Here is a 14,458-nt window from a genome sequence, read left to right as displayed (position 1 = left end):
CTGGAAAGTCAGCAGTTTGGTGGAGCAGCGGCGGTAGCAGCAGTGCTCGCAGGTAGAGAAGCTCGGGGGGTCTCCGGCTCTGCACGGAGTCTGTGCATTGATCCGCCCCAGCGGCACACCCGCGCTGCCGCGGAGGGGTGCGCTCCCGCGGAGGAGGGTCCGCACGGAGCCGCGCTGGCTCCGCCGCCCCGCTCCAGCCAGCGTGCGCCTCCCCGCCCGGGGGGATCCCGGCCGCCGGGAGCCACCCCCCTCCCCGCCCCGGGGGAGCCGAGGGGCGGCCGGGTGGCTCCGGCGCCCCCAGCCCCGGCAGGGCGCGGGGGCGGCGGGCGCTCCCTGCGGCAGAGCCCCGCGGCCGGCCCCGCTGCGGCGCCGGGCCCCGCCGGGGAGGGAGGGAGGGAGGAGGGAGGATCCCGCGGCCCCGCCGCCCCCGCCTCCCGCCGGGCTCCCGCTCCGGCTCGCACGTAGCGGCGCCGAGGAGGGAAACCCCCCGGCAGGAGGGGGCTGGCACCGCCGGGGCCGCCCGCCGCGGGGGAGGGGGCGGCATCCCCGCCGCGCAGGGCTCTGTGCGCCCCGGCCGGGCCGGCCCGGGGGCCAGGCTCCCCTCGCCGGTGTCCCCCCCGCCCCGCCACCGCTACCCCGCCCGCCCCCGCCGCGGTTGCCACGGCGACCGCCTCCCCCCGGGAGGCACCGTCCTGCGGAGCTGGGGGCGCGGGGAGGGGGGGCCGGGGATGCCGCCCCTCTCCCCCCCCCCCCCCCCCTTGTGTCGTGTGCCACCCCCCGGCAGAGGCACGTCGGCAGCAGCCCTCGGACGGTGCCGCGGGCAGCACCGGGGCCGGGCCGGGCGGCGGCACCGGCGCGCACAGCCAAAATGGAGGTGCTGCAGGACGGCACCGGGGGGGCGCCGGCGCGGAGCTCCCCTAAAGTCGGTCACCTGGCGTCTCTTCTGCGTTAGTATCTGCTGGGGGCGGGGGTTATTTTTTTTAATTTTTTTTCCCATTGAAGAAAAACATCCGCCTTTCTCTCCTGGAGATGAGCTAACGGTGGCCTGGGCTCGGCACCGGGCCCCCCCCCCCCGCCCCCGGGCCCGGCCGCGCCGCTCGGTGGGAGCCCGGGGAAAGGCCCTACCGAGTGTATTTTTCCATTTCCACTTGGAGAAGTTGCGTCTGCCGGGGATGCCTGTCAGGGTGCGATGAGAGGCATCTCTCGGCTGAAACTAGCCGGAGAAGACACGGGTCTCAGGAGCATCACTCACCGGCAGCCTGGATGAAACTCAAACGCACCTAGTTTGCAGGATCGGTTTCATCAAATTCATAATGAAACGTCCTCTGCCCTTTTTTCACTTTGGAAAAAGTCAGGTGGTAGCGCTAATATTTGAATACATCTGCTGTGATCTAGTGGTGATGAGCCCTACTAAACCCCATCCGCTTCCCCAAATAAATGGTCCTATTACATAGGAGTTTGCTGACGAGCTTCTATTCACATGAATTTTCCATTCCATGGATAATGCTGCGTATCTACTTTTATTTTTACACCTGTTACTTCCTTACTAAGTTGTAAAAACCTCTTGGTTCCAATTTTTCCCTTCCTGCCCCTATTGCCGTGTTTGCGTTGAATTCTAATCGTTCTCTGCAGAGGCGCATGGGACGGACGACTGCTAACAAATGACATTGGGCCGTATTTGGTCACATTTGCTCACGGTGACTCATACCTTAATCTGCAAGTCGCTTTATTGATTTTTTAGTATCCACTATTTCTCCAAGAGCTGTCACCGCTTTGGTGGTGGTTTGTCACCACCTTTCATCTCTTATGGTTATGATACTGTAAAATGTCCGACCTCTTTCAAATATCTCTTCCACTTGCAAAGTTTTGACGTGGCAGTCTTTCTTGCTTCTTTTTTATTGTTTTCCTTTTCTTTCACCTGATACCACGAGTGTTGTCTTCAGTGCTTTGGTGGCTGTCAGGTGGCTGTGTCCAGTGTGAGATTTTATTTAATGTGCTATTTGACGTAGGCATGGTCCCTCTGCAAGTTCGTCATTCGCGGTACCTCTCCATTTGGATAGCCGCTTGATTTTCAGCATCATTCAATAATTTCCTATTTCAAATGGTCTGATAGTTCTCACTATTTATTTTAGTGGCCACCATTCACAGGCATGTATGCTGGAGGATTATGTCTAACATTTCATTAATCTGAGGTGGCTGGATGTGCACATTTGCCTTTGTACAGCAAGTCCTTTATTTCGTTTCTTTGTCGCACTGATGTTGTTGAGCTCTCAGAAATGCCCAGGGAAAATGCAGACTGGCTGCCATTTAGTAACCACACGTTGCTTCCTAAATACAGTGGCATATGATTGCCCTGCCATGAGAAATTCTGGAAAGGTGGATGAATCCCAAGGGACAGATTTTCCTCAGCGCTGTAAGTCTTACCATGAATCACTGTAGTAAATCACCACTGAGCACTCGAAGATGTAGCTGCTGGAATTATTTTTAATCAGATACACAAACAAAGAGAGCATCCGTAAGATTTTGGGAGATCTAGTTCATTCCTCTAGCAAAAAATAGTCACGTCAAGTGCTGTAAACAGCATCCGTAAGAAACAGTACCTCTCAAAGTTGTTGAAAATTAGTAGGTTCCCTACACTGGGGAAAGAGACGGGTAGCACAAGGTGAAATGCACATGGATACTTCCACAGCTCCCTCCCCTTGGAACTAACTTGAGAATGGGGCTGGGAAACTGGGGTTAGCAAAACCAGGCTTGTCAAAGTGGTCCTTAAAATGGAGACGGTGGCTTTTGGGGCATGAAGAACTAGAAAGAAAATGACCTGAGAAACACAGGACTGATTTTGTAATCCTCATTCCGGTTCGTGGCTGGCAAGCTCAGCTAGTAATAGGGACCACAGAACACAGGCAGATGATACATTTAAAAAAGGGTAATACTTGTATCCCTGCAAGGAAGACTTTGAAGCAAGTGTGAGTATCCCATGTTTCCCTTGTGTTTGGGTTTCTAAACGTTTTTACACCTCCTTTGTGTGTCTCTCCCACCACATCATTAGGAATACTGAAATGCCACGGCAGGGACATGTCAGGGGATGTCCTGCAGCGCCCGGGGCGCGTGATGAGCAGTTTTGCGTGCAAACCACTCGCCAGCCTCAATGAATCCCTACACCCACATGCCGGCAAGGTGTGCAGCAGGGCAGGGCACTGACTTCTCCCATTAACTGAAAATATATCTGAGACATACTCTTGCAAACTTATAGCCAGGAAAACATACCAACTGACATGGAGTTCATATAACAACTGCCCACCCATTTCATTATTTCACAAATGTGTGATTCGTGCTTGTGAGCTGTCACCGTTAACATTTCCATCTGTCTCAATATTGCTTCTATTCTTAGTTGCTATGTGATAGATGTAGGTGTATGAAAAGGATTTTTCCCCCCTCCCTGTGTCATGAAACAAAATAAATGAAAGCCACATAAATGTATCCACGCATTTCACGCAGGCGGCAAGAAATGCAGGCACCTTCGTGGCACTCCCATTACTAGAAGTAGAGGTGGAGTAAGAAGCACGTGCCTGTGGCCTCTCAGTGCTGCTAGAACATGTACTCAATGGGGAAAAACATAAATAAGTTAAAATCTAACCACAAAAGGACAATATTGCTTTTATCTCCTTTTGAACAGGCAGTTTGAGAGACCTATTTTCCTAATCACTTAAGTATGGGAGCAATTTTACTTATCACGTAATCCTAATTGGTCTTTTCCTGAGGCAATCTCAAAGGGAAAATAGCTGTGACACGCTTCGGTGTTCAAACAGTCGGGTCCTTAGCCGTGTAGATGTTTCTAAACTCAGAGCTTTCAAGGTACTCGTGGCTTGGACGAGCAGAAGTCTTTGCATAACAGAGGCAAAAGCTGCATTTCTTAGTAGCTCTATGCCAAAACTGGATCCGATGGGATAGCTGTAAAGCGGACAGACATTTCACATTTCAGCCTCTAGCAAAAGCGAAATCTGGCTCCAGTCACCTTATTCCCGTTGTCATTTGAACTTCCTGGCAGAGCACAAACTCAGTCTCCTGATGAAAACTGTCTTTTGAAGGTGCAAATGGATGTGACAGCATCAAGCTGCTTCCCAGGGAGGCAGGGATTAGCCAGGTCCAGCCCAGGGTGTAAACTGGGCTGCTGGGGTTTGGTTCCTGCTCCTTCTTGGCCAGTGCAGAGCCTCTGGGCTGGGACACTGGCCGTAGAGGCAGCTTCACTGTCGGTAAGTGGCTTCCCCGCAGTCCCAGGCTGTTGTATGGTCTCCCGTGGGGAATATCAGCGGTGGGACTCTAATGGTCTTGCTGTGAGTGGCCAAGTGTACACTTTCTCTTCCCCCTGCCTTTTCGTGGTCTGGTCTTTTTTTGTTTTGTTTTTTCCTTCCCCAAAATAGCACACAAAACCCCAATTTAACAAGCGTAAACCGTACACTCTGGCCTCCAATTTATTTTGACATTTGGCAAGAATGATTACGCAAAGTGTTCATTAAGTCATAACATTTTCGCTACTTTCCTATTTCACATCTTTATTGACTGTAGCACATGTGAAAATAATGAACTTATTTATTCTCCAAACTTTCCAACAGCAGACCCCAAACCTCCCAAGAAAATACATTGTTTATGGATGCGATGTATGCAGAGACTTTTAAAGCCCTAGGTCTCACTGGACTGTAAGAAATAATTAAAAAAAAAAAAAGGTTCATTTCTGAAAGGGGCGAAGAGGGGGTTATCATCCACTAAAATGTTTATAGGGTTGTGCAGCTAGGGCGGTCTCATCAGACAGTTGTTTCCTTTTTCTTAAACAGAGCCCTTTCCTCCTGACGAGCCTTTGTGAGACTCTGCAATAACGCAGTAAACAGTTGTGGTAATAGATAATTAGATGGACCAGCTAAAATGCAATATGAAAGGGGGCTGGTAGCACAAGGATTACAGAAGGTGTGTGGGCATTTTGACATCCAGAAAACATTATAGATCTGGTCTCGGCTACCTCAGTCTCATGATGATAATTAAGAAATGTGGGTGTAGAAAAGCTCTTCGCATGGTTTGGTTGGATTATTGCTGCAGTTCAAAACACAATTGGTACAGACACCCACATTGGACAAGATTGCCCTTTGATGAGGCAGATACTGACTTTTTAAAGCTGACATAGTTAAAATTATGTCTGAAGTTTATGGGGCCACAAGCATCTCACTAGACTCCATTATTATAACAAATGGTCAAATACAAGCTGAAGCAGTTTAAAAAAAAGAGTTGAGGCATGTTGAGGAGGAAGGAACCCTGGCAGTGGGAAGGCTTTGGATTAACCCTTCTCTCATCTGTCTGGCAGGAGCCGAAGAATGTGGGCAGTGCTTGGGGCTTTGCTTTGTATGCGTGGTCATACAGCCTGTTTTAAGACAGACAGGAGGGAAGACCAGTGAGGCTGGGTCCTCAGCTGCTTCCATTAATAACCTACAGGGTGTAAAGTCTAGTTTCTATATGGCTCGTGTGTGGTACGGGCAATCTTTCCAATTCTTTTACCTCAGTTTGTTCATCAACAATACAGAGATGTTATCAAACTCCTCTCTGAGCACTGAAAAATACCATAAATTAAAATTAACTTTAAAATTACGTTCAAGCCTCTTTATAAGTAGAAATTTTTTAAGAAGCACTTGTGAGTGGTAAAAGAATGATGGAAGCTGTCTAGGTTGGGTCTGCTCGCACCTAAGACATAGCAGCATAGCTTAACCTCCTCACTCTTGCAGTATGTTATTGTGATGTTAGAGACACTAAACCTGTACAGCTGTAGAAATGTCATAGCATTGACTTTAGCCCTGATCCTCCATTCAGGTTTCTTTATTTTTTTACATATTTAACTCCTTAAAACAATAGCGGTGGAAGAAGGTTGTATGGTGGCCCACTGGTTGTTGTGTGTCTACCATTTAGCTCCCATTAAGGTTTTTCCCTGAACAACCAGAAGAGGCTGCATGCTGACGAGGCAGACAGAGTTGTGAAAATATTTGACATTTCAAAATTATCTTTTTTCCCCCAATATTTTCAACACAAACTCAGTTCTATATTGTTTTACAGAGCGTTTTAAATAGGCTTTCAGTATTTCCCGCTGAAGCTATCTTCAAAAGTCCGACAATGACTTTTTGATAAAATATTCAGATTCAAAACAAAATATATAATGAAAAGATAATGGATTCAGGGAAACAGGTGGTTATCAAAAGAAAAGGAGTGAAAAAAAAGAGAGGAAAAAAAAGGCAGCTGATTTCTGACAGCAAATACCTTTTGAAACCTGACCAACTCTAATGAGAATGGGCTGCAGTGAGAGTCATGAGCAGGGGTCAAGAGACTGGAGCTGCTTAGGTGGTGAGCTGGCTCTGTCAAATACATGTTCATTCACATCTGCCAAAAGTTTATCAAACCATCTGAGAGGGTATTTAGCTGAATTTTGTAAACAGGTATCTGATAAAATAGCATTGGCCAGGAAAACAAAAAGCCCTAGCGGTTTTTATGCGAGGCTAAGTTCTGGGTTTGGAATTTTCCAGTGGATGATGATACATCTTGGATGTCTTTCACTTCTGTACATGTCGCTCGCTGTAGCCTGAAGTGTGATACCCCTTATTCTATTGCTGAAAATCTATTGCATCAGAGAAAAAAAAAAAAGAAAAAGAATAATGTATCTAGTGGTTATTGAAACAGTCATCCACACAGGAGTGAATCTCACAGTATTTCCCATATGAATCTCTTTTTGTGTCCCAAATTTGGTTTATTGACTGAGGTACTCTAAGTCCTTATACCACACTCATCATTCATCATGGTATTTGAACACCTTTCTCAGTGACATGACGAATATTTGTCACAGGCTTTGCTCTCATCCTCTTCTGAGGGAGCAAGTACTTAAGTCTAGGGTTTTTTCTTAGGTTTTTTTTGTTGCCATTAAGTCTTTCACAAAGGCCTTGGTGGTGCAAGAGGTAAGAGTTTAATCATAAATTCACCTGATTCTTCTCTTTCTCTGTGGTATTCATTCCTACATCAGCAGTCGGTCACTCTATCCACCACCTATTCCCCAGGCAGATCTGATTCTCGGCCTTTTCCCGCCCACCACCTGTTGTTTTCCTCTTCCCAAATCCTTCACCTAGACTCAGTCATCAGCTGCCCAACCATGGGCATAGCCCACGATACCCACCGCTTTTCTTGCGTCTCTTCTGAGCTCTGTCAGAGACCTGAACGTCTCCGACTTCAGAGGGGTTTTTAATCCCCAGTCTACCGCCTTTGGCACCGAATAGTTATTTTTATCATTGACTTTCCCATCAAAGATTTCCTGCAGCATTCCCTAAAGAAAATTTTGCTGGCTCACAAATTTTAAGGAACCCAAAATATCTGACAAGGAGGCTAAGCCAGTTTTAAGGCAAAGCTAGAAAGTTATTTTGAAATGCCCAGAATTTCGTATTCATTTATCCATAGGGATTTTCCACACAAAGAAGGGGGGGAACTCAGACTAATGTGAGGCGTACATTTCAGGCCAGGAGGAAAGTCAAAGAGGATGGACCTTTAAAAACTGTTTGCTTTTGGGTCCATACCATCCCCTGGCAGAACAGCCAGTCCAAGAGCAATAGGGCAGGACCAAGGCAATGTACTGACTCGCCTCCTTGACCACCAGAGGCTATTTCACCAGCTGCTGCTAGTGTGTGACAGCTGCCTGGGGCCCCCCTCAGCAGCAGAACTTCCCAGCTCACCTCTGCCAGGGCTGTAAACACAGTGAGGATGGTGTGTGTGATGCCAGCTCCCTCTCAGAAACTGAGTGGCAGGCAGGCTTCAGAGCGTGCTCCCCCAGGACAGACTGGGGAACTGAACCTTGTTTGGATCAGTTTGTCTTTTTCTGTCTCTCCCTGTGGGTTTCCAGTGTGGCCTGCAGGCTGGGGTAAGCCCCGAGACCCTGCACAGAGGGTCAGCTGTCCCCATGAAGCTCCTGGAGCTAACTGCAGGTCAACATTAATGCCCCCTGGCATAGCAATAGCCTCCTGCTCACCCTCACTGCAGACCTGGAGGTGGTGACGAGCCACACACGGTTCCCACAGCCAGAGAAATGGAGATAAGAGGGATGGGGGACTGTGCTAGTAGGTGGTTTGGAGGGTGCAGACCCCCTGATGTGAGCAACCATGTGGAAGGGATGGGGAGGACACAGAGAGCCCCTGGAAGAGGAGGTGTGTTGTGCGACATGAGGGAAGGAGCCCTATGGAAGGGTCGGTGGAGGAGAAGAAACAAGGCAGGTGCCTGGTGTGCTCCAGATGCTCAGCCTGAACGCTTGGCATCGCTGCAAGTTTTGCCAACCTCTTGTCACGTCTTGTCCAACCCCACCTTTGACTCCTCGTAGGCATCTCAGACACAGGTGCTCAGAGCCTTTGGTCCAGGACACAGCACCACTGCTGTGGTGGGATGGAGCTGTGGCCATGAGCCCTCCCTGTGCCCCCAGGCACTGCTCCCGCAGTGGCAGCCCAGTGGTACCGTCAAGCAGGAGGCATCTGGGCTGTGGCTGAGTTATCTTCTCTTTATCTGTTCTGTAGGCACTGTCACTGCTTGGCAAGGCAGAGGCTAGATGGGGATATGGTAACATAGGTAGGCAAGTGATAGGGAAGGAAAATTATAGGGTTGTATGGTTCAAATGGTTCAAGCACGTATAGAAGGGATGCGCTTTCAGAATCTGAGAATACTCCCAAAGACCTATTTATTGTACCAATGCAAAAAAAAAAAAAAAAAGAAACACAAAAAAACAAAGTGATGGAAGGCTGTTAGCATTTATCTGAAGAATCTAGCAGGTTATTTATAACAATTAATTATAACATAACTCTCTCCTTGGGAAATGAGAGAGAGAAAAAGCACTGGACCAGAAAGCAGCCCAGATCAGGAGCCTACAACGCACTTACACCGGCACTTTAAAACAGCATAAATGCCCATCCCTATCCCTGCTGGGCTAGCCCTGGCCAGGAGCAGGTCCCTGGGCTAACTGGTTGTGTGGCTGGAGGGTGGTCCTGCGGGGCTCCTGGGGACCACTGTTGGCCCCCTGCCAGCGAGGAGGTGTGGGAGCACCGGCAGGTGATGGGCAAGCAGAAATGATGGATAGTGCTGGAGTCCCAGCAAGCCCAGGCTGGCCCACGCCGGGGGAGCAGCGCTCGGATGGAAAAGAAATAGTGATGCATCTTGCCTGGTACGGGGGAACACAGGATGAGAGGTCCATCTTCCCAGCAAGCTGGCTTAGCAGTCCCTCAGCGGTCTGCGAGCGTGTTCTGCCTGGCTCTGTCCAAAACCTTGGCGGGGGAAGCTGTCCGCCTTCTTCTGTGTCCGTGCGTTTTGTGGGATGTTAGTGAAGATCAATCGTTAGCTGAAGTTAGCTGAAAATCAATCAGCTAAATTCAGGTGGAGGTCTAGGAACGCTTTGTCAAACAGACAGTGAGAATGTGTTTTTCGCACACTTGGCTTTCGTTTGTGTTAGTGCTTGGGCTCAGCCTTTTTTCCTGAGTCTCTCTAAGCCCAGCAGTATGTGGAATTAACCCAGCGTTCGTCTACTGCGAGGGTGAGGGCCTGACAAAAGCACAGCAAACCCAAACTGCAAAATAAGCTATGTTATCAGTTATGCTTTCCCAGCTCTGGTAACTGGTGCAATTTTCTGGCAGTTAACAGGGTCTAAATTAAGAAACTAATCAGAAATAAGCCTCTAAATTTTACCGGTTCCTATTTATTTCTTTTATCTTGATACAACTTCTTAGAAGATTATTTTTAACAGATCTTTTAAACATTTGTAGTAAGAGGCAATAGACAAAATGTCATAATTTCCATATGAAGGAGTTTCTTGCAGTGCAATTCCTATCTAAAAAGCCATTTTACCCTAATATGGTCCCAGAGTCTAAGTAACATATTCTGTTGCAATGACTTTTGCATCAAAACAATTTTTCTGTTTCACATCTGAGAAGAAATGTTGAATATTTAAATTCCATATCCTTTTTGATCTTAATTCCCATCACAGAAGAGCTCTTTAGGCCTCATCAATGTGCTCTAGGTGCAGTATCAGAGTATATTTTTCATATTATGGGATCTAACCCAAATTAAGAAACCAAAGGGGAAGAAGCTATACATGCCTGGAAGGGAAAGGGATTCTGCTCGGAGCATATAGCAGGGTAAAGCATCAAACAGAAACCGAACAGGAGTCTAAAATAAGGGTTTAAATGCCTTACTGCAGAGTCCTTACTCAAAATCTAGCACTTGGTTCTCTTCTGATTTAAACACTTTGCATTCCTGCTGACTTCAGTGGTGTTTGTATTCAAATATGTAAAGGTACTATAAGGCCGTATGATGCAGCTGCAAGTTGCAATAAATTATAGCAGATTAAACAGGCTAACTAATGAAATGCAAAGAGGTGTTTAAAGCCACTGCTCCCTTGTAGGCATTTATGCTTCAGCTGTATAAACTATGTGAAAAATAAACAGTGTCCAGGCAATAAATGCAGATAATGTTGTTTACAAATCTATACTCCAATGGCATGAGTCCTGAACTGCTGAGAAAAGGCCCCACTAAATGCCTCGCCAAAGCCAGGGGTGGATTTTGCCTGAGTAGTCTTTGAAGTGGCATCTAACCCTTAAAATAGAGGGGCTTCGGGCATGGCAGGGGCGCCATCGCTTTCCCCCTGCTTGAGGTTCTGCTGCTCCACTGCTACCCCCCAAGAGCCGCCCTGTCTTTGTGCAGGCTGGGAGAGAGAAATCGATAGTTTTCCCATTTGGGAAATGGTGTCGAACTTGAGGGAAGTTATTTTAAAGTACCTCAAAATTTGTATTGATTCTCTGAATCAATATTTCAGGATTTTTGAATTCCAGAGTAGCTGTACATCCGCTCTGTGCTCTGTTCCCACCTCTCTGCATTTCTAAACGATCGTCCAAGCTCATCATGTGCTGCAGAGAGAGAACCAGCTGTGCATCCAATTCCTCCCGTGCTGTACTTGTGAGGAGGAAAATAATATTTTAATAGCAGTACCATAAATACAACTATAATACAACTACACCGGTACTAATTACTATTCAGAGCGATTCTGCACTGCAAGTCAGTTAAATCATTTCATCCGGCCAATGCAGAGAAATAAAGGCCCCCATGCAAGTCCTGCTCCCTGGGGTTGGGCTGGGTGTTTTGGTGGAAGGAGAGAGAGGGGGTGGCACCCTCTTTGTTGGCATCTTTTGCTGTGCATTAACATGCCCCGAGGTGTGGGTGAGCACATAGCCCGGTGGTGGCCCAGATCTTGACTTTTTTGCCGCCGTCGGTGCTCGCATGCCGCCCGGATGCTCCTCCGCCACGGCTGAACAGCCCGCCGCATTCATCTGGGCAAGTGAAAACCGCCGGACTTGACACATGGCTGCCTATTAATCTCTGACGCGGAATGTAGTAACGTTTATACACACCATGGTTCCACTTACTAAATTAGTTTAAGATTAATAAACCCAAGTGTTCAATAAACAAAAAAGACTGCAAACAAATGAAATGTGTTAGTCAAGGGAAATTTTGGCTTTAATGTGACTAATCCAGTACTTGTTTTCTGAGCCACAAGTCACAGTAACTGGAGGAGAACACAATGTGGTCTGAGCTTCATTTTGAGGACTCTTTAATTTTTATTGCCACAGTGATAATTTTAGTTTGCAATTAACAAAAATATCTACTGTTTCTCAGATACTTCTCTGTTTAATGCTTTAGGTGGTTAACAAGGAAAATGTTTTGAACTCTAGAGCTGTTTTTTAGGTAAAATAGCTTGACATCCTATTTTAAAAAAAATAATAATCTTGAAATAATCTTTAAACACATCAGCTTGTTAAAAGTATTGACGTAGCTGTGCTTTAAAGAGGGATGGAGCCAAAGCACCTTAACCTCTTTGGGAAGATGACGATGGCTAAATGCACTGTAAAATGCCTTAATATGACAGCAGCGCAGGGCAGGAGAGCTAGAGGAACTATTTAATGTTTACACATGCTTTCCATTCCCAAGGATCTCTGCATAGCCGAGGAGGATCCGTCCTGCCAGCTCCGGGAGCGGGGCCCCACGGGTGGTGGGCACCCCGGCACAGATACCAGTGCCCAGCGCCAAGCACCATCCTCCATCTCCCCTCCCTGTTTGCTTTAGATCTCTTATCGCCCGTCACCCTCCAGGCAATATCGCTGAGCGGCCGCACCTGGCGAATGGAGTGCTTGAGCTTGATGTCAGAGGAGATTTTAGTTGCTTAAATAGAAACGAAGTACAAAAGAGCATTTGCAGGCCGGGGGGTTTGGGGCTTGCTTATTTTTAGGACATACCCAAAATAAGCTCTTCACATTTACGCACTGAGGAGGGTTTGATAGGGCATGTAGCTACTCTGACAAGATGCCTGGCTAAGTTTATTGAGCCCCTGGAATCTGATCCCTTTAAATATTAAAAATAATCCACTGTATTGCATCTAATTGAAACCCACTGAATACTTAGAGGAAAGGAGAGATGAGTCAATCCCAACACCTTTCACCCACAAGTGCACCAGCAGTTTTCTGATCTTCTTTAATCATAGAGCTCCAATGGCCGGATTCGTCACAGGGGTGCATCTCTAGCCATCTGTCTTTCCACACCTGGCTCGGGTTTCCCCCATCCCGAGGAATCACACACAACCTCTTTGGGGGAGAGGGGATTTTCTTCTCCCCTCCCCTGTCTGCGGCTCACTCGGAGCCTGCTTTTTTGTCATTGCTGTTGTTTCATGCCCTCTTCTCTGTCCGCTGGGACGGAGCCATGGCCGGGCTGTCGGCGGGGAGGTCGGGGCGAGCGGGGAAGGGCTCAGGCACCATTTGCCAGACACCTGGTACACTGGATACTCTCGGGCACAGCCCAGATACTTTGCTCTCTGCTCAGCTGCCGGGTGTTTAATGCCTCCAAAGCGACAGCAGTAAGGCAGAGAGCCTCAGGAGACAAATTCCCAGGTTTAGTGAGTGTTGAAGCATCAGGGAATGACAAACCCGTTTGGTTTTGCTGCTGGGTTGGATTCGTTCTCTCCTTTCTTTGTTTTGGTCCTCACCTTTTTGGTCGTGCCGCTGTCCCCAATAGCCAGCCTCCGCCCCAGCCCAGCACGGCTCCGTGGGACGAAGGGTGGATCATCCTACCAGCTACTCCCAGCCCTTCTGCGGGAGGATGAGGGATTCCATGTGGGGTTTAGGAGTCCCACTGTCTCAGCAGCACATGGGGTCCATGCAGAACCCGGACAGGGAAGCCTGGAGATTTGGCTGGAGAGGAGTGTGCGTGCATCACTGGGTGCATGTGGTAATCGTCACGTATGACTCATGTTCCACTTCTGTGACAGATGATACCGGTCGAGGCAACTACATGAGCGGTGGCAAGGAACAAACACAGAAGGGGCGTGCTTGCTGAACAAGTATGTTCATGAGCAGCTTAATAAATTTATACATAATAGACACATGCATTTCCTCATTTGCAAAAGACTAAACTGCACCTACCACAGAGCTCTGTTAAAGAAGCAGTTTCATGCACATAAATTGTGCTGAAATCCCTGACTAGAAGGCATGGGACAAGATCCAGGGTACAGATCCCCCCATGTGATGGAAAGCTGGCATACCTCTAGACATGAGAAGAGACCAATTATTTTAATTGTTGGAGTTTTAAATTCACTTTTGCTGTAGCTGCAGGGTGATGATTCTGAGCTATTAGGTAGCATTTTCTTCAGCAAAAATGCTGTGGTTTTGGTGGCTGTGATTGAAAGGGTAGGTTCCACTGCTTTATCCTGTACACATGCAGCCTGCAGACTACATCTAATGAAAGATCTTTGGGTTTGTATTCCCATCTTTGCTGTTTCGCAGAGGCCGAAAGGCCTCTCAGCAGATTCTGTTCACTGAAGGTGAAATTATGGTTGATATTAGGAGCAAGTACCCTGTGCTATTTAAGGCCCGGGTTCACTCTGGCCACCCAGCAAGCTCCTTGTAGACCACAACCACCCCAACTCATTGCGGGCTGGACACAAGGGTGAGATCCAGGTGCCACCCACCCCGGGGCATTAACACGCGGGTCACCCCGCTCAGTCACATCCTGGATGATTACAAAGATTTTAAGACAGCTGAGCAAAATCTGGGTTCGGTCCTTGAAGATGCTGAGGGTTTTGTAGCCCTGCTGGTGTTTGTACAGACCATGAGTGGCTCCGCTGTGTGCGCTGCGATGGGTGAATCATCGGAGAGTGGCGTCACAGCCCAGTCATCTGCTTGCAAATGCAACGGGCCTGCAACCTCCAATTGTGTTTATAATCCATTGCAATTTTTAGCGTTACTTGAGTTGGAAAAGTTTATTTCCATGAACTTTCCAGCCCTTTCATGTGAAAAAATAGCAGAGATAGGTAACTAGGAAACACGAATAAACATAATTAAACATAAAAATGGTTGTAGCGATATAA

The 14,458-nt window shown here is 47.9% G+C and overlaps 1 protein-coding gene across 1 annotated transcript in view; it reads left to right on the top strand.

The window, feature by feature from the left end:
- BDNF (brain derived neurotrophic factor) overlaps window positions 1-14,458 on the top strand; it is a 40,715-nt gene that overhangs the window by 886 nt on the left and 25,371 nt on the right. The gene's annotated exons all lie outside the window — the stretch shown is intronic.

Source organism: Falco biarmicus, chromosome 10 (genome assembly GCF_023638135.1).
Source record: "Falco biarmicus isolate bFalBia1 chromosome 10, bFalBia1.pri, whole genome shotgun sequence".
Lineage (NCBI taxonomy): Eukaryota > Metazoa > Chordata > Aves > Falconiformes > Falconidae > Falco > Falco biarmicus.
This window is presented reverse-complemented; position numbering and strand designations above follow the sequence as displayed.